This window comes from Tiliqua scincoides, chromosome 4, assembly GCF_035046505.1.
Source record: "Tiliqua scincoides isolate rTilSci1 chromosome 4, rTilSci1.hap2, whole genome shotgun sequence".
In the NCBI taxonomy this organism is placed as follows: domain Eukaryota; kingdom Metazoa; phylum Chordata; class Lepidosauria; order Squamata; family Scincidae; genus Tiliqua; species Tiliqua scincoides.
Genome location: NC_089824.1, coordinates 134,630,483 through 134,656,374, shown reverse-complemented (window position 1 = coordinate 134,656,374; position 25,892 = coordinate 134,630,483). Strand labels below are relative to the sequence as shown.

At 43.2% G+C, this 25,892-nt stretch overlaps 1 protein-coding gene across 1 annotated transcript in view; it reads right to left on the bottom strand.

Moving 5' to 3' along the window:
• PALMD (palmdelphin) overlaps positions 1-18,164 on the bottom strand; it is a 71,313-nt gene extending 53,149 nt beyond the window's left edge. Inside the window, exon 1 of the mRNA XM_066623374.1 lies at positions 18,114-18,164. The gene's annotated coding sequence lies outside the window, so the exon portion shown is untranslated. The remainder of the gene's footprint in view (positions 1-18,113) is intronic.
• Between the last annotated feature and the right edge of the window lie 7,728 nt (positions 18,165-25,892).

Genomic DNA, 25,892 nt, shown 5'->3' with positions numbered 1-25,892 from the left:
AGGGGAAATAAAATAAAACCCAAGTCTGCACCTACATTGTGCTGGATACAGCTCAGAGCAGTGGCACCCCAACTTGTTCTATGGGTCATGTATGTCGACTTCTCCACATCTTTGCAACAGTACATTGCAAAGTACTACCCCTGCTAATTGGGTAACAGGCACTTTTTCAAGTGGGTGCTCCTTTTTTTAGCAGGGGGAGAGTAACTGGCCAACCTCACCCCCAGCAGTGTCTGTTCTAGTGGCTGTCTGCTGGTATTCATTTGCATCTTTTTAAATTGTGAGCCCTTTTGGGACAGGGAGCCATTTAGTTATTTGATTTTTCTCTGTAAACCGCTTTGTGAACTTTTAGTTGAAAAGCGGTATATAAATACTGTTAATTAATTAATTAATTAATTAATTAATTAATTAAGTACATAACAACCATATTTTACAGAGCAGAACCTTTAAGTGTACAGGTTGCCTGCTACCTTAAGAGTCAACCTGTTTAAAAGCTACATCTGAAGGAGTCAGGCTGCAGTTGGGTGGCATAACAGAAGAGGTGTATGTGAAACACTCCCTTTTCTCTCCAGGTTGAATTAGTCATTTATTGCCTTTAATCTCATCATCCTCAAAAGATTACAGGCAAAACCTGATGAGGTTTGCATTTCCCTTCCCTTGCAGTTTGGCTGAAAATTTTAATTCAGCATATAGTTTTGTTCCACCCCCCCCCCCAAATCTAGAAACCTTTTCCAATTTGTTTTTCCAGATATTTCTTTAAAATTTACACCTTTGTGTAGAGTATGTCTTCTTTGGAATTATCACTACATATAAAATACCAAGTTTATTTTTTAAAGGTACAGTATTTGGTTCTTTCTGTCCTCCTTGTGCCTTCTGTAGATCTGTAAATATTCCACTGTACACTATATTATGAAAGGCAAAGTTGTACCCATTTGATCCCTGTTGTGTATATGCAACATTGGATAGAAATGGTAAGAACAAGAAATAGAGCTTGGTCTTCTGTTTATCTTAACAGATTTATAACACTTAGGGTGCAATCCTAACCCCTTATGTCAGTGCTTTCCAGCACTGGCATAGCAGTACCAATGAGACATATGCTGCATCCTGCAGTGGGGTGTCACTCATAGAGGCTTCATCAAAGTAAGGGAATGTTTGTTCCTTTACTTTGAAGCTTCATTGCCCTTAAGTCAGTGCTGAAAAGCACTGATATAAGGGGTTAGGACTGCACCCTTAGCTACTCTGCTATAGACTCACTTTTGTTAACTGTGGCTTTTGTTTCTTTGTGGTACAAAATATTGTTATTTCTATTGGAATTAATGATCAAATCACACATCTGTTTCTGATTTTTCTAAATAACATGCCAACAGGGGTCTGAAATGGTGCAAAAGCAAACAGAAGGTTTTGAGGCTTTAGTGCTTTCTTCTGCTAAGGTTTCTACCGCAGTTGTGGATCCTCAAGCATGCTATTTTTAATGAGAAAAATGCTTTCCATTGAAGGGGCTTTTTAAAAATAAAAACGTCATGTAGGGGTAGTCGATGGTAGAGATGGGAACCACAATGAGGGCAAAGAAGTAAAACCCACCCCATCCCGTCACAGTTTTGTGCTGTTTCAGGTCCCTTCCAAAGCACTATTTAGAAAAAAACTGAAAAAGAAAAGGGGCTTGTTTCAGGTTTCTAGTAACATGTGATTAGGCCCGAAATGCATTTTGTTCATCAGGAAGCCATAGATAGACTTCCTTCCTTTAATATATCCTTGAACTTTAGACTCAAATATGAGAACACCCAGCTCTCGGGTGTATGTCTTTGCTTTATTTTGCTGTTCGTTTATTTACACTTAAAAAAATTAAATTAAAAAAGCAGGCAGCTTCCAGCATTAAAATGTATAGTAAACATTATAACATTCCTAACAATTCACTCAAACAATATAAAAGAGACAGCATTAAGCAAGAGCAGGTGCCAATAAAGTCACATAAGAATGAATAGCAGCAACAAAGTCACCATAAGCAAAGGAGAGTGTTATAAACTTTATTAACTTCAAACATTCTCTTTGACCTGGGCACCTTTTGATAACTTGCTTTTGTCAAGGCAGATAGGAAATGTCAGCTGACGGTAATTATAAAATGAAAAACAAAAGTGTTGTGTCTATGTGTATATGTGTACTTAAAAAAAAAAAAAAATCTGTGTCTCCCAGTGCTGAATTAAGGCTGAATGACCTTAATCTTGGCCTTCTGGATAATGGCCTACATTTCTGCATGGAAGGACAACATCTCCATGTATTGCAGAGCCACTGGCATTAATTACTATGGCCGCAAAAAGTAGGCCATTCTGACAAAATATATACCATTTGTTCATGTAAATAACACTTTTCAGCACTCTGACCCCTGAATAGCATGCTGTCATTTCTCAACTGCATAAAAGATCTATTTTCATTTTTACTTGTGCAATTTTTGGAGAAAAGATAGCACACAGCTCCTTGTTTTCCCCAGGGCCTTAAATGTCATTTTCTGGGTTTAATGAGACACTTTCCCCCCCATCTTTCTTTGAGGAAACAGCTGTCTAGTGGCTGACATCCATGAGCCGTGTTGTGATAAAGAGCTGGCTGCTCCAGAACACAATTTAATTAAGACTAACCTTCTCATCTAGCTGCATCAGAACTGTGCACTCCCCTTGGATGTCATTACCTTTCATAACTACTTGAGAAAAGAGTATTAGCAAAGGATTATTAATTAAGGGGAAAGCATACAGGGTTCATTATAAATGAATGCTGGGGAAAGTCAAACTCTGATTATTTCTGGCCTTTGTGATATCCAGTACTTCTAGTATGTCTGGGCTCATGAAAAAATATTTCAGTGTATTAAAAAAAAATCCGTATACAACACGCCCTTGAAACAGGCTTGCATTTAAACATCTTCCATTTATAACTTAATAGCAACCTGCGCTAGCAAAATGAAACCAGACATCAGCTCCAGGGTTTCCCGTGATAGTTTCCCAGATTGACCAGAGCTCTGGCTTGTTACATTGGCTGTGGGTGTGTTTGTTATTGCCAGTATAGTCCAGTGTGTTGACTATTCCTGACCTGTGGCTGCTGGCACAAGTAGTGTTGCTTCTTGCTAGTTTTTCCACTCTCTTCCACATGAACATGCAAAGAGTGGTGTGGCATCTGCTTACTGACACACACCCCTCTGCCCTATTAGTCATACAGTCCTCTTACACCCATGAAAAACAGGCCCATACTATCTCCCAGGATTCTAAATGGCCTGAGATGTTGCACTAAAGACCATAGTTATCTGCACTTTTAGCAGAGCCGCTGAATCCCCTTGTGGTTTGGAGAGTTCAGTCATCATCATCATCAACATCATCATCATCATCATATAGCACCATCTGTGTTCATGGTACTTTTCAAAGAAGTGAGGTGAGGAAGACCCTTGTCCCAAGAAAGAACAGAAAAAGGGGACTGAAATGGAGGCAGGGTAAACGGGGAGAACATGTATTTATTTCACACATGTCATCTTCAGATGGCATGAAACCATGGAAGTCTCCATGTTAAGAACATAAGAAGAGCTCTGCTGGATCAGGCCAAAGATCCATCTAGTCCAGCTTCCTGCATCTCACAATTGCCCACTGGATACCTCAGGGAGCACACAAGACAACAAGAGACCTGTATCCTGGTGCAACTCCCTTGCATCTGGCATTCTGAGATAGCCTACTTCTAAAATCAGGAGGTTGCACACACACATCATGGATTCTAACCTGTGATGGACTTTTTCCTCCATAAATTTGTTCAATCCCCTTTTAAAGGCATCTAGGCCAGATGCCATCGTTACATCCTGTGGCAAGGAGTTCCATAGACCAATTACACACTAGGTAAAGAAATTTTTTTTGTCTGTTCTAACTCTTCCAACACTCAATTTAGTCCCCTGCCTCTGGTGTTGTGTGTGAGAGAAAAGAACATCCCTGTATCCATGCTATCCATTCCCTGCATAATTTTGTATGTCTTAATTGTGTACTCCCTTATGCGCCTTTTTTCTACACTGAAGAGCCCCAAGAGTTCCACAGCATCTGGGAGCATACTGGCAAGTCCTGCCTCCACTGCTGATGTACTCAGTAGTCCTGTTCTGCATACCACGCAAGACACCGTTTGTCTAATGCAACAAACGAGGAGAGATACTTCCTGTGTTTAGGGGTGCATGGTGGGTGAGTGGGGTTTTAGAACCTGTTGGTGGTGGTTCTCGGACATTATGAATTCTCAGACATTATGAAACAGTGGAGACTTGCTGCATTTTATAGTGTCGGAAGAGGGCTATACAGGTACTTATGCTTAATTAAGGTACAGAAACTAGGCATCTAAACCAAAGGCTTTGTTGTCTAACAATGTTGGGCTAGGACTTGGGTTCACTAGGGTTTAAAGCCCTCCTCAGCTGTGGAGTTCAGAATACATTTCGTGCTATGACAGTTCTATATTTTAGCCTCTTCCAAATATAAATAACTTTGTTGTCCCACAATACAGTTCAGCAAGACAGGATTCTGCTGTCGGCAAAATCACAGCAATCCACACTGAGCAAGGTAGAATGCAGAACGTACCTGAAACAATAATTAAAGGAATTTGGCAAAACAAATGGTAATTATTTGATTATTGCTTTGGGAGGCATCCCTGCAAGGTGGGTGGTACTATCTCAGACATATAAACCATAGTCATCAACAAGTATGATTTGATTCTGAGTACAGTTTCATAGATGAGCCCTCTTCTGCATTGTCCATTTTTTTAGGATATCATTTCCAGAAGTCTGCACCTGCAATGGTTGGGGGAAGCCATAACAGTCAAATTGTTAAAAATTAATATGTTTTAATAGATATGACTTTAGGAGTTTAATGACAAGGCATTTTTTTAATCAATTGTGTCATTTTGAAAGTGGGGAGGGTTGATCATCTACTGCAGACACCAGTCTTGGCTTGACCTGTGATGAATTCTAGAAGCATGTTATTTAGTTCCCATGGTTTTGCTATAAATGTTTAGCCATTTGAGTGTCTCGCTATTGAGAATTATGAGAAACTACCATGGAGGTAGGTTGGTGGAGGGGGTGTTTCAGTGGAAGATTTGGGAGGGGATTGGAATCAGCTGGGGCATGTCGAGGGCAGGCTGGGGGCAGATACTTGCAGCAGTGGTGTCACTGGTCCCATATGCAGGTGCAGCAGTAGCATCAAGAAAAATGGATAACCTCTGTGTGTGTGTGTGTGTGTGTGTGTGTGTGTGTGTGACAAAGCCAGTTTCCAACATTGTATTGCACTGTAGGTAACCAAAGAACAGAACCCAGGATGGGGCTGTGCGAATGAGGAGGTGGGGCTATAAGGATAGGCATCACCTTGACTCTCAAAGGCTGGGACCAAGCATGATCTGAGGGCAGCCACCTCGATTGCATCAGTGCCTGGATGAGTGACTGCCTGGGATCACCCACCTGGAATTCCATGATAATAAAAAGGCAGGATATGAATAGAAGCAGAGTTCATATTTAGCTTGCTACAGGTGATGTCCCTGAGTGTATCCCCCACCCCGTTTCTATTCACACCTGTGCAGGAGGGGGGGAAAATGTTGTGACTGGAGACACTTTTGTGGTGAGAGTAAACCTTCCATGTCTGCCCAGTGAGTTGAACAACTATTACTAATGGGGATCTCTTGCAATGGCTCTCTATGGACAAAGTTCACAGAGATGCATGGCACTCCCAGGATTCCTTGCAATTTTCAGAGCCTCCCTCCATACCCTGTTCGCCCTCAATAGTGCGATGAAATGAAATAGTTCATTTTACTGAACACTTATAAGCATAGATATTTCGGTGTGTTGGGGATGCTGCTGATGGTGACACAACATTCAACAATTATAAAGTGCTACAGTACTTTTTTTTTGATACCACTGAGGTTAAATTTTTTGATACCACTGCGGTTCGATAAAGAAGCAACTGCCTTCAATCTATTTTCAAAGCATAAGTTCTGACTATAATAAGGAGAACAGGAGTACATTTTAGGCTAGACTGGCTTCCTATCATGTGCTTGAAGGGAAAAGAAATGAGCAATTTTGGGTTTCCACAGTCTCCCCCCCTCCAACTCCCAAATTCCATTATTTCCAAGTAACATTCCATTGCAAGCACTTTCCCCTGCAGCAAACCAGAGGGTGAATGGGCAGGGATGGCAATGGAATGTCAGTAGAAAGAATGGAATTTGGGAGTTAGGGGGAGGAATGGGAAAGTGTGGAAGTTGGTTCCATCATCTTCATAAGAGCTGTGCAGCTGAAGAAAGCTGTCTCTTGAGGTCTCTTGAGTTGAGGTGCTAAGCATCAAGAAAGAGATTGATGTGCTTCAAAGGCCAGAAGGTGATGATTGGCCGTGAGCTTAGAATGCTTTAGAAAAAGTCTTAGACAAATTCATGGAGCGTAAATCTATTGGTGGGTATTGGCTTTGACACTAAAATGGATCCTCCTTTTTGGGGGGCAGAATACCTCCGCACTCCAAAGGGGCTTTTTGGGGAGGGGTCTTGCCTTTATGTCCTGCTTATACCCTTCTAGCCACTGGAATGCTGTGCTGCAGAGACTTTGGCTCACTCCAACAAGACTTACATTTTCATGAAATACGCTGTCTGAAACCCACTGGGATGTGGGGGAGGGAAGCAGAACTATTCAATATCAGTGCTGTTCATGTGACCTCTGCTTTATTATTATTATTATTATTATTATTATTATTATTAGTAGTAGTAGTAGTAGTAGTAGTAGTAGTAGTACATTCATATAATCCAGCACACGTATAGATGCTGCTGATATGCCTTGGAGAGAATGAAGAGCATAGTACGATGAACACAATAACAGTCCAAGAAACTGAGACATCATCCTTATCAGAGGATGAAAAGAGGCCCACCTTCTTTGGAGCCCACAGAGATGTGGCAGACAAAGCTGTCTTGTGGCTGGGCCGTCACTTCTGCAGCATTAGAGATTTGGCTGAGATGACAGTCCTGACAGATGGTAGCTGTCTAGTGATGGGAAAATAGCTGGCTTAGAAAAAGGTGCTTGAAGGCCACACAAATAAGAGGAAAACATTATAATGCACCACCACAATACAGCCAGTGGGAAAAACACCATTTATTTATTTAAGCCATTTCTGCCCAATATTGCATATATGCAACAGGGATCAAATGTGTACACCTGTGGGCTGGGCAGAAATAAGTTAATTTCTATGGTTGCTTCATAGTTTCATATGTGTAAAGACTTATACCTATGTAGTTTATCTTTATGCCGTTCCCCCCCCCCCATGCCATGCAAACAAACGCCAGCTGCCTTGGGAAATCTATTACTGCATAGTATGTAAAGAAAGTGATACAGCAAACCTTGGAGAGAAAATAACCCCAGGTGGGCATGGGCCTAATTGTGGGGACTTGAGGCCCACCTCATCAAAGGACATGTTTGCTAGCGGCTATGGTGGTTACTAAGGTTGCAATCCTATACACATTTCTGTGGGAGAAAGCCCAACTGAACACAAGGGGACTTACTTCCGAGTAGACATGCATAGGATTGAGCCCTTATCCTCTACAGTTGGTATGGTGTGATTACTTTTATTTCTTCTGCCAATGATCTGGAATTAGAGACTGAACTTCTGAAGAGTCAGTGCACACTGCCAGCAAAAGTCGTGACCACAGCACACAACTATACAAAACTATCCCTGTTTTCACGTGTGCTCCCTGTTTTCAGATGTGTGTGTACCTATTTCCACCCTCAGTTTTTAAGATTAGTGTAAGTAGTTGGCATGTAAATGAAAGTGGAGATGTAGGAGATGATATTAAGGAATGACGACTAAGAGAGATGCATACCTTCCTGCATTTAATAGATGAAAATAAAGGCACTTTAAGTATGTGTCACACCTCATACGAACAAGGAGAGACCCCTTCATTCATTATAGAGTAACTGCAATGCTAACATATTCAACAACATTTATCATTGATTTGGATACATGGGAGGGGAAAGATGGAAAGGAAGCTACTGTTTTCTAGTTTGTAATTGCTCAATGGTTTTTTTAAGGCACCACCAAAGTCTCTCCAAAAGGCAAAATGGGTACACTATAGAGATGGTGATAGGGATAGCTTCTAGAAAATAAGGACAGGCCCTGATGAAGAAGAACAGTTGACAATCAGTAATTCCGTGACCCATTGTCTATAAATTGTTGGCTGGGCATAGGTCAAAAAAGCACATATGGTTACCTTTATATTTTTCAGTCTCTGTCTTTTGTACTACCAATGTATTGGAAACTGGTGCAGTCTCCCTGCTATCTTAGGACCCCACTAGTCTATTAATCAAGCCCTCCTGCCTCTTTTGACCATTTTTACTGACAAAGAAGGTGCTCGATCAAATCTTAAAAACTAAAGAACTTGTTTTGAAATCTTGATCTCTATACTGTGGATATCAGTGAAGATCAGGCATTCTATAATTTTGTTAATGTGGAAACTGGATGTACAATCTGGTCATCCAAGAGGCAGTAAAGTGGAAAATGAAATTCAAGGAAAAACCTTTGAGCTATTTTTAAAAAATCCAACTGGAACATGACTGGAGTTGAGGACTGGGTCCTGCCAGGGCCTATAGACTCCTGGTTGGGCCAGGACACCATCCCTAAACAAAACTGCCTAGCGATGGTGTCTGTTGAAGCCGCTGCCACCATTCAAAGGAGAAAACCTCAGGATATGAATTGCTGGAGATGAGCAAAAGGGGCTGGGATCAGGAGAACAGGAAACTTGAGAGAGAGAGAGAGAGAGAGAGAGAGTAAAGAAAACTAAGGAACGGACATGCTTGAATTCTACATCTACTGATAAGCATTTTTGTTAGTATGTAAAGACTCATGTCTCCTTAAAAGGGATATCTAGATGCCTCACTGGAGTGGAGGGTATTATAACCTATGAGTCAATGCCTTTGGGACTCAGGACCATCCTGTAGAGCTGGATCTCTGATACTATCCAGTGAGGCTGAGTCATAGGAACTGTAGCAGTGACGAATGCGAGGGGAGTAATGTATGTCTAGATGAAGAGATGCAGGTAGTGCTGACCAGTGGGTAGAGGGTTCCAGTTTTTGGGGGGAATGGGGGAAGAAGAAGTAAAAGAATAACCTATGGATAAAGGACAAGACACATAGTGGTGCTTTTGCTGTTACTGGATGAATTGACTCTACAGGTAGCCAGCTTAGATGAGCTCCCCACTCTGACAAATAAAGTGAATCCCAGGGCAGGCAATAAGGAGGATTGACAGTGGAATCAGATGCAATAAAGACAGGGAATTGACAGGCTGAGATAGTAGTTAAGCCACTGCCTGAAGCAGCAATGAGGGAATGGAAAAGATGTTTGACTGAGAACATGACACTGCCAATTCAAGTGGAGACAGAGGAAGCACTTCTAAAAGCAGAACTCATGGAGGCAAAATTGCAGGGATGGAGCTGCCAAGATTTTCTGACAGTGAGCCTCAGACAAACGGGCGGACTGGGTTCTCTGCAGACTGTGGAAAGTGGGCTGCATGAATCTGTCAGATAGCTCGCCCACACTAGGTGCAGAAACAGCATCATCATTTGAAAACAGCACGAGCCCAAAGTGATCTCTAGGTTTGCCCATTGGTGAGCATGATCTGCTTTGAACTTCATCAGTGCTGCTTCACATTTCAAATAATTCCTTTTTCCTTGTGTGTGATTTGTGCATAATGTGGCAGCAGCTAATTTTTTGGTGTGTGTGAGCGCATGCACTGGGAAGAGAACAGAGGATGATAGCCCAGCTTCCCCCCAGTCTTGTTGCCATAGCCACTGTATCCTCCACCCATATCTCTTGCCCCTGGATTGACAATTTGAGGAGATGGGGACTGGATTTGGCAGTCAGGCTTCCACTGGCTTAAAAGCAAAATAATCTGTGTATATGTTTGACAATGTAAAAAAGATACAAACACAGGAGGAACATGCACATCATATAAATTGCACATTAAATCCCACTTGAAAATTTCTGTATCGAAATTTTATAACATGTGAAGTGACTCCAGTTAAGTTTTGGTTTGAGTAATCCCTTAGCAAGGGGAGACACATCCACACATAAGGACTCTTCTCTGTGGACATACATGCAAAACATTAATTTTCTAAGGAAGACCTTAAGCAAAAGATTAGAGTTCTAGAATGTTCTGAGAATCTCTGTACTGGCTTGTTCTTGCAGGTCCACTTTATAACACCAACAGATGGGGACATGGGAGACCTGTTCTAACCTAGGAAAAAATCAATGACCAGACAGGATAGTTTAAGGGAGGTTGTTATTCTTCTGAGGGTGCAATCCTGAGGTGTCCTTGGGACGGCACAAGTCTCTTCAACTGAGCCAGCGCAACTGAGTCAACTGAGCCAGCGCAGGGATGCGTGGCAGCCCATGGAGACTGAATCCAGCCTCTGCGCCTACTCTGCTGGAGAGCCTTGCATCGGCTGAGCTTGGCCGAAGAAAGGCTCTGGGGTGGTCGGGGAAGAGCCAGGAGGGAGGTGTTCTGGGGTGGTAGGAGGACGGGCAGAGGGCGGTCCCTGGGGCAGGTGAGCAGTGAGTGGGAAGTGGGGCTGGGACCCAGCTGTTATGCTGGAACCCAACCCCCGTTCCCAAGCAGCGCAGAGCAGCTTAAAGCTGCTCTGCTCTCCTTGGACTTATGCCAGGAGGTGGTGCAAGTCTGAGATGACCCATTGGGGCTGCAGTGGCTTATGTGGGGATAAGGGAAAGAGTTTCCCCTTAAATCTGGCTGAGCCACTTAGGGGCCCTATCTTGTGCTGGATACAGCGCAGGCCTAATCGCCTGCCTACTCCTGCGCAACAGGAGTGCACGGTTAGTCAGTTGCCTTTCTACTCAAAGGTACTCAGTTGCCTTTCTACTCAAAGGTACTCAGCCACCTTGGGCATGCCACTGCAGGGGAAAAGTAGAATACAAATTGTTCCAAAAATACATGAAGATAACATACAGTATCTAAATGTTTGTCCAAAACCAGTAAGTGCACCAGCAGATCCTCCAATGGCAGCCCACATTATTCAAACAGCAGAAAATGTATTTTGAAATTGATGTAATTTTTTTAACCAGTTGAGACGAATCAATTGGAGAGAAGACAAGGAAGACTTACTTTGGAAGTGAATTCCAAAAAGTGGATGCTGCAGTGGGGAAGGTCTGATCTTCCAAATCTGGGGTTCTATCACACAGAAGAATCGCAGGGAAAATTAAGAATTTCCTTGATTGTTCCCCATCAGCAAAATGGCTGGGAAGTGTTTGTATAGGTAGGTTTAATGACAAGATCTCTTGGTGACCTCTGATATTGAAGCCTTTGTCAAATGTATATATAACTTCCTATTATTTTGCTGAGTCACATGAATGCCTGAAAATCTGATTAGGAGTGTTTATGTGACATTCTGTTCCTCTCTCTGAACAATATAAATTAAATGAAGCCATGGCAGCATTGTGTTTTAAACAATCAATAACCTTTTTTAAAAAAAAGAAAAATGCATATGATGTTATCACAATTTATTATTGCATTTAAGGGCTTTGTGATGTCATCCCAACCTTTACTTGATTTTTCTGGGGACACATACAAGACAGCTTGCTTTTATTCTTGGGAGCACATCCGGCCTCTGACGTCACAAAAAACTAAATACAAAACCACAACACTAAACTCTCCACCTTCTCATTGCTGTCAGTATTTCATCATACAATTCTATAGCATGTTCTGGACTCAGGAATCCTTACTTCAGATTACCTGAAAATTGGCTCAGAAGCCAAAGGTCACTGCTTCAGATAAAAAGTTTTGGGCATTGGGCAAAAGAAACCAATATCTTCCAAACAAACCTTCCTAACATACCAGGTGGATATGATTTTCAGGACCACTGGGTCAAACTTATTAGGCATTATGTTAATCACTTTGTTTGCCTTTCTGTTTGTGCTTAGTTCTTAAATAGCAGTCATGGAGGGTCAAACTCTGTGAATGAGGACTGTAATGTGGAGGGAGAGGAAGACTTTTTTAACCCCCCCCCCCGATCTTGGTGAACTGCGCCCTCCTGAAACCTCTGTTCGCCTTGGAAAATAAGTTGCCATTGACTCACCCATGTAGGCAGTACATGTAAACATGACCAGGCATGGAAAGTTTTCCTTATAGCCTGCCATGCAACCTATACAAATTAAGCCCTATACAAATTAAGCCTTTAGGGTAGTGGTTCTCAAACTCTTTGGGAGAGTTTGAGAGCGACTAAGTACTTGTGTGGGTGGGGGGGGAGGCAGCGGGGGTGGAGAGAAGGCAGCAGCGTGATCCTCAGGATCGCGCCGCCTAGGGGGTGCTGCAGGGGCTTGGGTGCACTTACCCAAGCCTCCTGCAGCCTCCCCAGGCTGCGGGGAGCCTGGCGCAACCTGCAGCAGGGTGCCCCGCAGCAGTGAAAGTAAATGCGGAGTGATCGCGCCCTGCCTACGCTAGTGCAGCATGATCGCTCCACATTTACTTTCACTGCTGCGGGGAGCCCTGCTGCAGGTCGCACTGGGCTCTCCGCAGCCTGGGGAGGCTGCAGGAGGCTTTGGTAAGTGCACCCAAGCCCCTGCAGTCCGCCTGGACGGCGCAATCCTGGGGATTGAGCCACTGCCTCCTCCCTGCCTCCAGGCTGTCCCCGCCCCTTAAGGGGACAGAGGCTTTGGCTCACAGGCTGGGGCGTCGCGACACCCCAGTTTGAAAAGTCCTGCTTTAGGGAGTCATATACTCTTCAGTCTCTCCTAGTGGATGCTTTGCGTCTGCTTTGAAGGAGACTGGGTGGTTTGCCATTTGCACATTTGCGGGTCCTTGCATAAAATTCCAATATGATCTCATTAGTCGAGCATGCTTTCTCATTGTACTAGAGATCAGGCAGCTTTTGTACTAGGCAAGCTGCACATGCAAGTCAAATGCTTGGCATTCCACTGATGCTTGAATGCAAATATTTATCAGCAAACACTGAACTAGGTTACTGAGCAGCCCCTGCACCTGATATCCAGTTGATGTGCAAACTCCGGTTCTCCGAGATTGACAGTAACACACTCATGACTTTTTCCACGTCTCTCTGTCTTACGTAACAGTTGCTGCTATATATTCTGACTCACTGTTTCCTTGGCCCCTGCTGCCGACTTTATCAGTTCACGCCCTAATGGAAAGCTTTCCACTGAATGGAGGCTCTTATGCTCTAGTCTGCTCTATGGAAAACACACATAATTACATTCTTTATGGAAAACAAACACCAAAGCTCCTTATGAATACAGCTTGCTCTCAAAATTAGGACACCAACACTTCCCTGAAATTGACGTGTATTGGCAAAGCATCATGGGTGTCTGTATGTGAATGAGCAAACCAAGCAGATTTCTGGGAGCGAGTTATTGCCTGCTTTCGCTTCCAGGAGTTTTATATCCTTGTATGCATGAGGATACATGCTTCGCTCACAACAGGAGAGGAAACCGAACACTTTCCACATGCACTGCCTCCGACGCATCCTCGGCATCACCTGGCAGGACAAAGTTCCAAACAACACAGTCCTGGAACGTGCTGGAATCCCTAGCATGTATGCACTGCTGAAACAGAGACGCCTGCGTTGGCTCGGTCATGTCGTGAGAATGGATGATGGCCGGATCCCAAAGGATCTCCTCTATGGTGAACTCGTGCAAGGAAAGTGCCCTACAGGTAGACCACAGCTGCGATACAAGGACATCTGCAAGAGGGATCTGAAGGCCTTAGGGATGGACCTCAACAGGTGGGAAACCCTGGCCTCTGAGCAGCCCGCTTGGAGGCAGGCTGTGCAGCATGGCCTTTCCCAGTTTGAAGAGACACTTGGCCAACAGTCTGAGGCAAAGAGGCAAAGAAGGAAGGCCCATAGCCAGGGAGACAGACCAGGGACAGACTGCACTTGCTCCCGGTGTGGAAGGGATTGTCCCTCCCGGATTGGCCTTTTCAGCCACACTAGACGCTATTCAACAACCACCTTTCAGAGCGCGATACCATAGTCCTTCGAGACTGAAGGTTGCCAACAACAACAGATGCATGAGGACTTCATAGGGGCCTTCTCATATCCCTGTTAGAGCCCAGTCTGACTGCTTTGCACTATATCAGAAATGACCAAACTTGCTTAACATAAGAGCCGCGTATGATAAACTTCAGATGTTTGAGAGCCATGCTATTTAAGAAGCATTTAAATTCTTAAATATGTTTACTCACCATGAACATTGAGTGTACATTTTAATCCAGTGGATTCTTAGTTTATACCTGGTAAATAATTACTAAGCTCGAATTTCCCGCCTTTTATATTGATTGTCATGCAAAAAGGTGCTCAGCCGAAATATTTCCATGAGCCTCACATTCTGTGTCAAAAAACCACATGTGACTCATGAACCATGGTTTGGTCACTCCAGCGCTATAACTTTTATGAAAATCCACAGCATTTTGCCTGTGGATCCTTGAGTATGTTATTGCCTTTATTACTCCTGATGACTAACTGTTGTCCCTTTGGGATAATAAATGGGTGTAGTCTCTATCTTTGAAGTCAATGGGACAATGCTAATTTTAATCATTTGCAGGCTCAGACAGTAATTTAAATGTAGTTACATGTTTTCACCCAAAAGGATAAATTAAGAAGTGATTAAAGTAGTGCCTTGAAGCATATGCCCTGAAACATCACAAACACTATTGGATGGGATGGCAGTGGCGCCAAGAGACATGAGAGCACCCAAATAGGTCCTGGTGGGGCCCTAGGACCTTCCAGGCTAATGCTTCCACTTATGGAAAGAATAGACCCATTCTAATTGTTCAATCCTTTGCATGTTACATGGAAGAAAGCCCATCTGAGTTCAGTAGGGCTCCCTCCTAAGATGTGAGAATGGGATTGTGCTACAAGTTTTTGTATATATTTAATATTGAACCTTTTAGCAAAAGAATATGATGATTTACAATGTTTTTTAGTTCCACATATAGAAGTTTAATGATCATTTAAACAAAAACCAAATACCAAAGGTAGAGAAACAGGACCAGCCCAAGCACTCCCTGTACCTGAGGCAGGTGGTATCTCTGCCCACACAGAGATACAGTCCATTCCCCACCCACTTACAAATTATGGGGCACACTCCCAGGATCCTCTCTGCTCTGGCTCATCATTCTGCTCCCCTGTTGCTTTCCTTGATTTAAGCTTTCTTTAGGCTCTGCATTTTGCACTGCTTTGCTGCTCACACGCCACAATTTAGTATTTAAACACGTTTTTGTTAACATCTGAACATGTTTGAAATAGTTATGAATGGGAATACCTGCAAAAACACAGCAACGGGACTGGGGTGGCAGGGAGAAGAAGAGTCATGGAGCAGAAAATGCCAAGAAGGTCAAGAACATCTCAGTCTCTTCACCCATTCATTGTCACAGGAATGTGAACCAAGAGGCCTGTCCAAGGTCTGCTATGTCAATGGTCTCTCAGACCATGGAACAGTTGGACACATATGCAAAATGCCGATGATAAGCTTTTCCAGACCACGTAAAGGGAAATAAAAGAGGAACTGGAGAAAGGATCAGCTAGTTGTAGGCATTTACTCTCTGACAACCAAGTTTACATGTGCTGTTTATTCTATTACAGACCATTTCGAACTAAATTTTACTACAGCAGAATCTCTGGTTGCACAGCAGCACTTAGCGTCTGCATAGAGTTCAATGGTGTTTTCACCTCAGTAAGTGTGAATAGGATTGTGCTGCAAGTCTTTGTATATCTTTAATCTCATCCCCTCATTTAAAGCTGCTTCTAGCTACCTGATGGACCACAGGTAAACCTGGTACCTGGGGCAGGAGGTGGTAGGAATGGGCAGAGAGAGGCAGTGTCTGAACTGGGAGAGGGGCAGAATGGGGAAAAAGGGGGGGGGTTCCGGCAGCACTGGTGCGTGCCAGGATTATAGGACTGGCTGTAGTAATAAGTAGTATTTACAACTTCTGCCATGGAGTAACTGAATGGGCATGGACTAGTTTCTTATTGCTGTGCCTTCAGTGTTCCTCATCTGATATGGTACAGATGTCTACTGGATTGTTCTGTATGCGCTATGAATGCTTAATTTTCTATGGCCCAATCCTGTCAGGCCCTACCATCACTGGAACTAGCGTTCTGACTGCAGTTGATGCTTTACAGTGTTGTGCAAGATGCTCTGAAAGTACACAGAGCTGTGTGCTTCTGGGCTACTGCTGCAGCTGGTGGGGGGAACCCCACATGTGGTAGAGGCAAAAGGAGCTACTCTAACACTAAATTGATGGCTCAGGAGATGGGAGGATCTGGGCAGATTGTGGGAGGTCCAGGAGCATGTTGGAGGCCAGAGGGGGTGGAATCCAGTACGGATGATTTGCACCGGCTGCTATCCCCTCTAGAGACAGCCAACATGCCTTCTTTGTCTCCTTGGACTTGTGCTAGCTAAAGAGCTGACTCAGGTTCAAAAAAACCATTGGACAATTGCGGGGCTTACTGAGGGATAAGGGAAAATGTTTTTCTTTTTCCTTCCCAAGCCTCTTGATTGGCTCCCTCTTACCATAGGAATGCAGCACAGCCTGTTTTGTTATGGCTACATGCTATGGTGGGTAAAAGAATAGAACTGGGCTGTTTATTAAGATATAGTACATATATATCTTATGTGTTTGACCTGCTGTGTAGTCTGTGGCTTGGCGTGATTGCTTTTATCATCTGGTTAATGCTCTGTCTGTACCTTAGTTGTAGTCTAAACTGTGTAAGCCCCACCCCTGAATTCACCATAGTTTGCCAGGTCACACACCCTTTGACCTGTCCTCTCCACTGCCACACTCCATCCCAGGCTCCACCCAGGTAGGGAAGCAATCCAATTTTCATCTGTGAAACAATGCAAAGCATAAGGATCAACAGAACTCAGCGAAGAAGGGGTTTCTGAATCAGGGATGAATGTAGCATCATTTAACTGAAATGGAGTTGTTACATAATCTTGAACCCTGATGTGCTTTATACACAGTGTATAAGAATTCCTCTGAAGTATTCAGAGATGCTCCAACCCTTCTATCCAGTTTCTTATCTTGTCTGTCTGTCTCTGCAAGTAGTTCTACCTAAACTCATGTCCCAAACAGTTTCTAAACCATTTTTGAACCTTGTTTTGTTTCTTTAATTTCTGACATGGTCTACTACTTCAACACATGGGTGAATATTTTCACTTGGTATGTAGCCTATGAGCTGGTAAAATGGATTATTGACTCCCAATCCTTATGGGGTGGTCCCTAAAGAAGCGTCTTGATTAAGACACAGTGCAGTTCTTTTTTTTCCATAATATGGATCAGTTTTCTTCTAGCACAGATACAGATAACCATTCAGTACAGACTCATTCCACAGATGAAACCTGTGGATTTTCTTTACTGTCCCTGAGTGTGCGGTCAAAAGGACAGCACGTTTTGCTAGAGATACATTGTTTACACTAAAAGATGAAGAAATGGCAACTCTCCTCTCTGTACTAAAGAAATCGTAACTGCCAGGGTGGTGGTGGTGATGGGACAAGGTTTATATCCCATAAAGCAGTATGTTGGCCTAGCCCAGTGGTTCCCAAATTGTGAGCTGTGGGTCCTCAGGGAGCCATGGAAAACAACCAGGGGAGCCACAGAATCCTTGCAAAAAAACCCACCTACCAATACAATGTATAGATTGTAGCCATATTGGAGAGCTGCGGCCAATGACCCAGTAGGTTGAGTTTCCTGTCAAAAAAGTTTGGGAACTACTGTCCTAGCCTGTGCACAGTGGTGAGCCTGAGAAGGTTGGAGGAAAGCTTTGGTGGCCTGGGAGTAGCCTGCTATCTTGCCTATAAGGCTTAGGCATGATCTGAAGGCACATGATTTCGTAACCTTGCTGAAGTTAAGCAGGTGGTCAGGGCCTTGATGGGACATCAGCTGGCAACTCTATGTCTGTACCTTGAGTTCCTTTATGGAAGCAAGGTGGGATATAAATAAAATACCTGCAGTGAAAAACAGGCAAAGCAGTAGACTGCCCTAAGCAAAAATGTTGATCATTGTCCATACATTTCCAAGGTCTTTTATTTTATTATTATTTTTTTCCATAAGTAGCATGAAATGTCTCTTACCTTTGAGCCTTCGTGGAGTGCCTTGTTCTGCTATAACAGTTATCAGAGCAGCTCAGAGCACGAACAGGGAAGTTTCAGTCTGGAATGATAACAACCACCATCTGACAGCTATTGGACTTTATTGACACAAGTATCTCCTCCTTAAGGAGGAGGCACCTGCTGGCACTATGTATTCTGGGCAATCTGTTATTGATTTCAAAGCAACAGCTGCACACTCATCTCACTGATGTATGTTCTTTGCTAAAACAGGTTGGCACACATTTAACTCTGTAAATAGCAATGTTGAACACAAATATGAATAGTGGGAATCTATACCTGGCAAAATCTTTGACCTGAGGAAAGATTGGCAAGCAGCCCAGTAAAAACGGACAGGAGGAAAGCCAGTTCTTGTAGACGATTCTGGCACTTTCCTCAGGTGGAGACAAATAACTCCAGGGTATTGAATTTGGTTGGCTTAGTGACTTTTTAACCCAGAAATATCCAGCCACAGCCCTGCTACTTTACATGAAGGATTTGCAACAGAGTGTATCATTTTAGGTGCTTCTTTACAAAAGGAAAAATATTACAATTAGCTTATTGGGTCTCCTCAAATAGCCTACTTGCAATCCATACATTCAACATTCCTGTTGTCCTTTCACAGAAATCTCTGAAGTTTCATTAAAAATCACCAACAATGATCCAGTGAGGTGAAGTCTCCCCCTTGTGGGGGCTCCTTGATATCAAAATGAAACATTTCTACTGCTAATCTGCTCATTTGCGAAGCTCATGAAGTGGTGCTACGGTCGCTAACTGACCTGTTCCACTTCCTGGGCATGTTGCTGACTCTTTCAGGATTCATAAATGAGAGGGAATAGTTCAGAGATGGTCTACTCAGAGCTGGGGTTACTACATAAGAGAAACCCATCAGAGAAGGTGACATTCCACCTGAGAGGGGGAGCAGAGGAATTCAGCTGAAAGTTAGCATGCAACCAGAAAGGTTGCCTAAATTGCCCTCTGGAAATTTGCCTTGTAGGAGTGACTGTTACGTACTGCTTGTCTATATTGTTGCTGTTGTTATTGTTATTATATGGGATATATATGGGATGTAATAATACATCAAATATCAAAAGACACTGTATGTCTTCAGTGCTCTTTCATGCAAAAGAAACATAGCCTAGTAGTTCTGTTCTCAGAACCTATCACTCCTAAAGGAACTGGAGAGCATGTTACAATATTAAAAGTTAAGGGCTGCTTTATACTTACATAGACATCACTTGGAATGAAGGCAGATGTGACTGTCAGGAAGGGGAAGGTGTCTTGGGTTCCCACTTGTCAGCTAGATCCCCACCTATATATATAAGCCTATGTAGAGCCTCCTGGATCACACCCACCCAGGCTGTCTTCCCCGGGTTGTCTTTCTCCCCCAGGTCTCACAGCAGAGGCAAAGAGGGGGTTTACAGAACCATGCTCCTGCTCAACTTCAGGGCTTTGTCCCACCTCACAGGGTTCTGGACCCTCCCTTTCCAGCTAGTCACTAGCACTTTCTCAACCCTGGCCCTCTTCTCATATTCCCCTCGCCTTTTCTGGTCCTGGTCCCACCTTCCTGGCCTGGTCACCTTCCGGGTCCTAAGCCTCCTCTGCTGGGTGGGATGAAGGCTCCAGTGGACACTTGTAATGCCTTGCTGCTCTTTGTCTGCTCCAGCGTGTGCAGGCATGCTCTGCTAAACATGCCAATGACTCACACCCTGCACTGCTGAGACCTTTCCAGTCTGTACCCACCCTGTACCTGTACCCAGCCCAGGGAGGGCAGGCCACTCCTGGGTTGGGAAAGCTTGAACCTGGATAGTGATATTTTTAAAATTTTTTACAATGGGTTCTTAATACATAGTGGAAGTCCAGCCTCCTCTTGGTTTCACAATATAATAATAATAATTGTATTTATATACCACCTTTCTAGCCATTGGATTGCATCTTTGGCTTTATTCAAGGCAGTTTACATAGGCAGGCTTTCTTCAAACCCCTGAGGGATTTTTTTTACAATAAACAAAGAAGTTCAAGAACAAGAAGCCAGCTGCAGCTATTTCTCAGTGTAGAAGGCAATACCACCAGAATGAAGACCAGACAGAAAAAGATCCACCTGGAAAGTAGTGTGTTCAAGAACAACAACAAGTAGTGTGTTCAAGAACAAGTGTGTTCAAGAACACACTACTTTCCAGGTGGATCTTTTTCTGTCTGGTCTTCATTCTGGTGGTATTGCCTTCTACACTGAGAAATAGCTGCAGCTGGCTTCTTGTTTCCCACTGAGATGAGCTCAGCTTCTCTTGCCGCACGCAGAAGCTTCTGGTATTCTTGAACTGGCAACCTTCAGATGCTGTCTTTGTATATAGTGACATGCTGGTTCATCCTTCCCTCATTCTGTGCTTTAAATTTAAACAGTTCATTCAAAGCAGTTCATGCATTTTTATCCAATCAAATGTTCTTTCACCTTATGACCACCACTCCAAAATATTTAATAAAATGTTCCAGAACTGCTCCCGGGAGCCTCCCAGTGGGAGGAGAGGAACTGAGGGAGAAGAGGGAATAGCCAGACACTCTCCCTTTACTCCCCCACCCCATTCTTACCTGCACTCCTGTGGGTAACCAGTAGTGACAGCAAGCAGCCAACACTGGTGCTGCTTGTGGCTGTGTTGTAACCTCTAGTTAGGATTGGGCTGTAAGTAATTTATGTTGCTTGTAACACAAATGTTTGGTTGAATGAACACAATTGTTTGGTGTATGAAGTGAAATTCTCAGTAGGTCACACACATATGGGGAGGGGTAATGCCTATCTACTGAACTTTTACTGAAATAAACTGGTTAACCTTTAAGATGCCATGAGACTTTTTTTTTTTTTTTTTTGCTGTTACAGTCTAACACCCCTCTGGAACTGATTTTTATCCGACGTTTGTATCTTGACAAGGTCACACTTTATCAAAGTGTTGCTTGTAGTATTTCTAGAAACAGACACATGGAGCTGATCCATGTGTGCATTTTTATCCCCTGATGCGTGCATCATCGGGTGCCTTGTGAATGTGAATGGCTCATAATGGATACGGCATGCAGATGAAGTTTACAGATTAAACTCAGTGGTTTTTGATAGGGCCTGTTGACATGTTCACCTGCAAGTTTCAAATGCTGAGTCATCCAGCTCTCTCTCTCTCTCTCTCTCTCTCTCTCTCTCTCTCTCTCTCTCTCTCACACACACACACACACACACACACACAGAGCACCCATAAATTACAGCTCCCAATCCTATTTGGATGCCATGCTAATATTGCACAGATGCCATGTGACATATTGTATCCTAAACCCATCCTGGCAATGAGACACTGATAGTGTGCTGACATCAGCACAAAAAGGGCCAAATGCTAAGCCTGTCCTGGCAAGCAACCCTGGCTCAGCCTTTCCCAATAACACCCCCAGCATCCGTGGAAACACTGACACAGTTATCCATGGAGCAATGTCCAGAAAGCAGCACAGCCATGGATTTAGTTATCTTGGAATAAGGGCATATAGTTTTCAGAAAATAACCTTCTAAACTGGATTGTGGATATGGCCCTATGTGACATTGAGATGCTGAAAAACACTGATCTAGCCAGCAGGCATGTGGAAGGTCAGGCACAATACTGTACAAAAGAACAAGTGTGCAGCAAAAACAACCTCTGATAGATCCTAGCCAAAGTGCTGTCACATAAGATTTCCATGCTATGTCAGCCAAAATAGAATGGCAGCAAGCAATAAGAATGGCAGTTAAGGGAGTGGATGTCAGTAAGGCCATGTTGTACTGCAATCAAGCAGAAACTAAGAACAGCAAATAGCAGAAGAGGGAAAGAGCAAATGCAATCATGCCATTCAAAACAGAACAGATCGTGTAAACCCTTTCAACTCTAGGTTTCAAGTAAGAAATAAGACAAATAGAGAAGATCTGTTTGTTATGGTGGCTGCAACTGAGACAGATAACTCAGAGTGCAATCCAATCTGTGCACTGGGCTGGCGCAGTGGACGCTACACTGGGAAAAGGTGTGCAAACATGCTGTAAAGCAGATTGTGACACCTGGTAAGTAAGCAGCATTGGTGGAATGGCCAGCACTGCTCTCTCAGTGCTGCATTTGGAGCCCCCTGCTGCCTGTGCAGGTACGTAAAGCTCAGGGGCTTGGGGAGGGTGGCAGAAAGGTGGGGAGGGGGCAGAATGGGGGTGAATCAGGGCCAGAAGAGGGGAGGGATTGGTGAAGGCCTCTTCCACAAATCCTAACCTCCTTCCAAGGCCAGGCAGCCCTACACATGGCCGCTCTGACTTGTACCAGCTATATAGCTGATGCAGATCCAAGTAGCTCCATAAGGCAAGTGGGGTAGCCAAGGAGGTGCAGGGGGTAGCAGTTGCACCAGGCATCAAGCTTTGGGGGGCAACAAGCTGAGCTTGACAGTGAGGCATGGTGACCCCAGATTGTAACCCACATGTAAAGGCCACTGGAGCAACACATACGATGGTTACAGAAAAGCTGCTTGAAAGAATCATTTTGGTAGCTGATTGTTAGTTTCACAGAAGTTTCACAGAAGCTGCTCACAGAAGCTGTTTAGGCCTCAGAGTGTAAGCACTCTGGAATTTAGAAAAGATAGTGCAACTAAGGCAACGAAGAGATAGGCTTCATCTTGGCAGAAGTACACTTCTTGCCAAGGACATCATTGTGCCTGCCTGCCAGTGCTCACTTATAACTTTATATTTCATACTTTATATTTTTAGGGCAAAAGTCATATGGAAACCAAGTGATCCCTTAATACTAATGTACTCAAGGTAACTGGTCACAAAAGTTATATAGAGTTATAGAAGTTTTAGTAAAGCTTTTGAAAACCCCTTTTAATAAAAGGAACCAAGAGCTACTTTGCTGTGTTATGTTAAGCAACAGGTGTAAAAGATAAGAGGACTGTATCAGGGAGCACTAACGAGATGGGCATGCCAAGAAATGGGTCTGAAGTTCTGCCAAAGATGAGGTCTTCACACCTGTGTTTAAGTATTTTTGTACCATCTTTAATGAGGATGGTACAGAGACCTGTCAAGGAAGTCCTAATTGAAATGATGGATGTGAATAAGGTTCAACACTGGGTCAACATTTGACAAATGATGTTACAGCGTACCCTGCTGGTTTTTGAAAATTTTTAGCAATTGTGTAATTTTGGCTAAGTTTAAGGTGAAATCCCAACTGTATGTAAATCAGAGCCAATCAATGGTTTTACCCATTTATTGCCCACCTATTTTCTATCTTTCATGTAATCTATATCCTATTAGGAGTTAGCCCCATTTCTGATGTCGCATTTCAGCCAATGGGAAATCTAGATTTTCAAACAAAGAGGTGAGAAATTTATAAAAACTCTGGACATCATTGGGTTGATGTCCATGCTTTGGACATGAGTCCCGTGGACCAGCTGTATACAATTCAAATAAATGCTGTGAACCTTCATCCCTGTGTACCAAGTTGTTCTTGAGTTGCTTATCAGCCTTGCAACAACAGTAGTGACCAAAATTGTGAAAATCTTGGTATGTATGAATAATACCATCATGTTATAAATCATTGGAAAGGTAATTTAATGCAGAGTGCAATGAAACAAACTGCAGTGGAATATCTGTATTCTATCAAAAGTTAACGCCATTTAAGCAGAAAATGAAAACACAACTGTCTTGTGGAACAAAGAGTTTATTTGCTTAACTCCAAACTGACCTATACAACATTGTTCTTAGTGCCAATGAGATGTTATTATGATACAGCTTGGAACCAATAACTTTTTATTTATTTGCTTAATAAAATTTGATTTTATAATGTGGGGAGGGGGGCGGTGCTACAAAATCTTCTTTGACCCCAGGTAGCAGATAGATGCCTTAGCTATGCCACTGACTGGGGGGAAGCAGCAGAGCAAGTGAGTGGTGAGCTGCTGGGGGGAGGAGGTGGGTTCCTCCCAATTTTCGCTTTTTAAAAAGCCCAGGTGTGATGTCACTTCTGGTTGTGACATCACTTGTGGGGCAACATTTTGAGCTTGGCACTGGGCTACACAATCATTAGCTATGCCACTGGCTTAGGTATTACTTGGGGTAAAGGGAAAAATATTCCCTTACCCCAAGGATACCTCCAGCCAGCTTCCAACTAGTGCTGGATACATCACAGACCATGAAGTTTGGCTGTGCCAGTGCTAGTTAGGTTTGGATGCCCATCTGATATTTTATTTTGAAGACCCCTCTCTGAAACCTTTTGAGAGCCATTACCAGTCCATGTCGCAGTCTGGGGCTAGGTGAACCAATAGCTTCAGACGTTCAACTCAGATCACCATTAAGATTTACACAGGTTGAACTTGCTAATTTTTTACTTTGACTTTATATATCATTTTTTTTGTCTGTACATCAGGGATATACAGTTAGTGACCCACCAAGATAAATGTATGCAACAGAAGCAGAATTTTATGCCTTGTTCTATGTGCAGTAATGGTGAAGCATTATCTGGTCAAACAAAACTGAAGCAATTTTGACAATAGATCTGGTACAATTTATATGAAAACTACAAAAGGTCATGCTTTCTTACTGGGACTAAGCTGGGGAGGGAAGCCTAGATCAGGGAAACTTTGATCAGAAGTATGGCAAGCACAAAGTGTTAAATCCCCTCTGTCAGAAATAAGGGCAACATTGGTTGCAGGAGCTATGGGAGAGTAACACAACATTCTGTGTCACTCTCTGTGACAGGTTCAACCTGTCAATCATCTGTGATGGTTTTACAGTGTTTACCTGAACTCCTAGAGATATGAACATGCATAGCTGAGCTCTCTCAGCAGTTACGAGTAGTACTTGCAAACCAAGAGAGATAAACTAGATTGTATTTTTATGTTTCTAAGTTGTTAGAGCCTCTGGTCATAAACCAGATTGTTATGCGAATAAGTATTTGAGAACTGAAAGTAGAGTATTTGTTTGATCTTTTACCTCAGCCTGAGCCTTTTTATTCCTTATGTGAATCATTTTGCCTTAGCTGCAAGCAGTCTGGTGATGGTAAGTCATTTTGGATTACAAAAGGAGCTTTCTTCTACCTGTGTCACTGTTCTCTGCTTACCAACCACTCTCTTCACTTCCTGATGCTATCCTGATCTGGGTCACCAACGTCCCACTTTGTGGTTACTCGGGGGGGGGGGGGAATCCTAAAGCACACAAGAGTCAATAGCCTGTTTAATGCCCTGCATAACTTTTTATGCAGTTATGCAGGCCCTTTTTCAGACCTAGTTGCCAGTGGGATTGGAGAACACTATTCTGTTTGAACATTACGTGATAAAGAAAAGAAGAAAGAGACAGATTGAATCCGCGTTGAGAAAGGTCTGAGTTTTTGCAAACCTGATAGAAAACTAGAATCTTAACCTCATGCCCAAGGACTGCATGAATTGCTCTGGGACTGTAACCACAAAGAGCAATTGAAACCTGAATGGAATGGTGCTAACCTGACTGCTATTTGTTAGACTGCAAATAATGGTTTCTGAGGTTTTAAATGAAATGAATAGAATCGCTGCCTGTGGAATCTTTCTATTAATAAAATGCTCCCGATTCAATTAGAGTTGGAAGCAGACTGTTGACAGAGATGGGTATATGAAAGCTAGCATGGGAATGGAGAGGTCATCAACAGCTGAAGGACGCCTTTCAGTACCATTAGAAACTTGAGTTGTGAAGAAATAAATAAAATGGAACTGGCTAAGCTGCTTGTGGCTGTAAATTAAGTTCTTGATGTCTCTGTCAAGTTT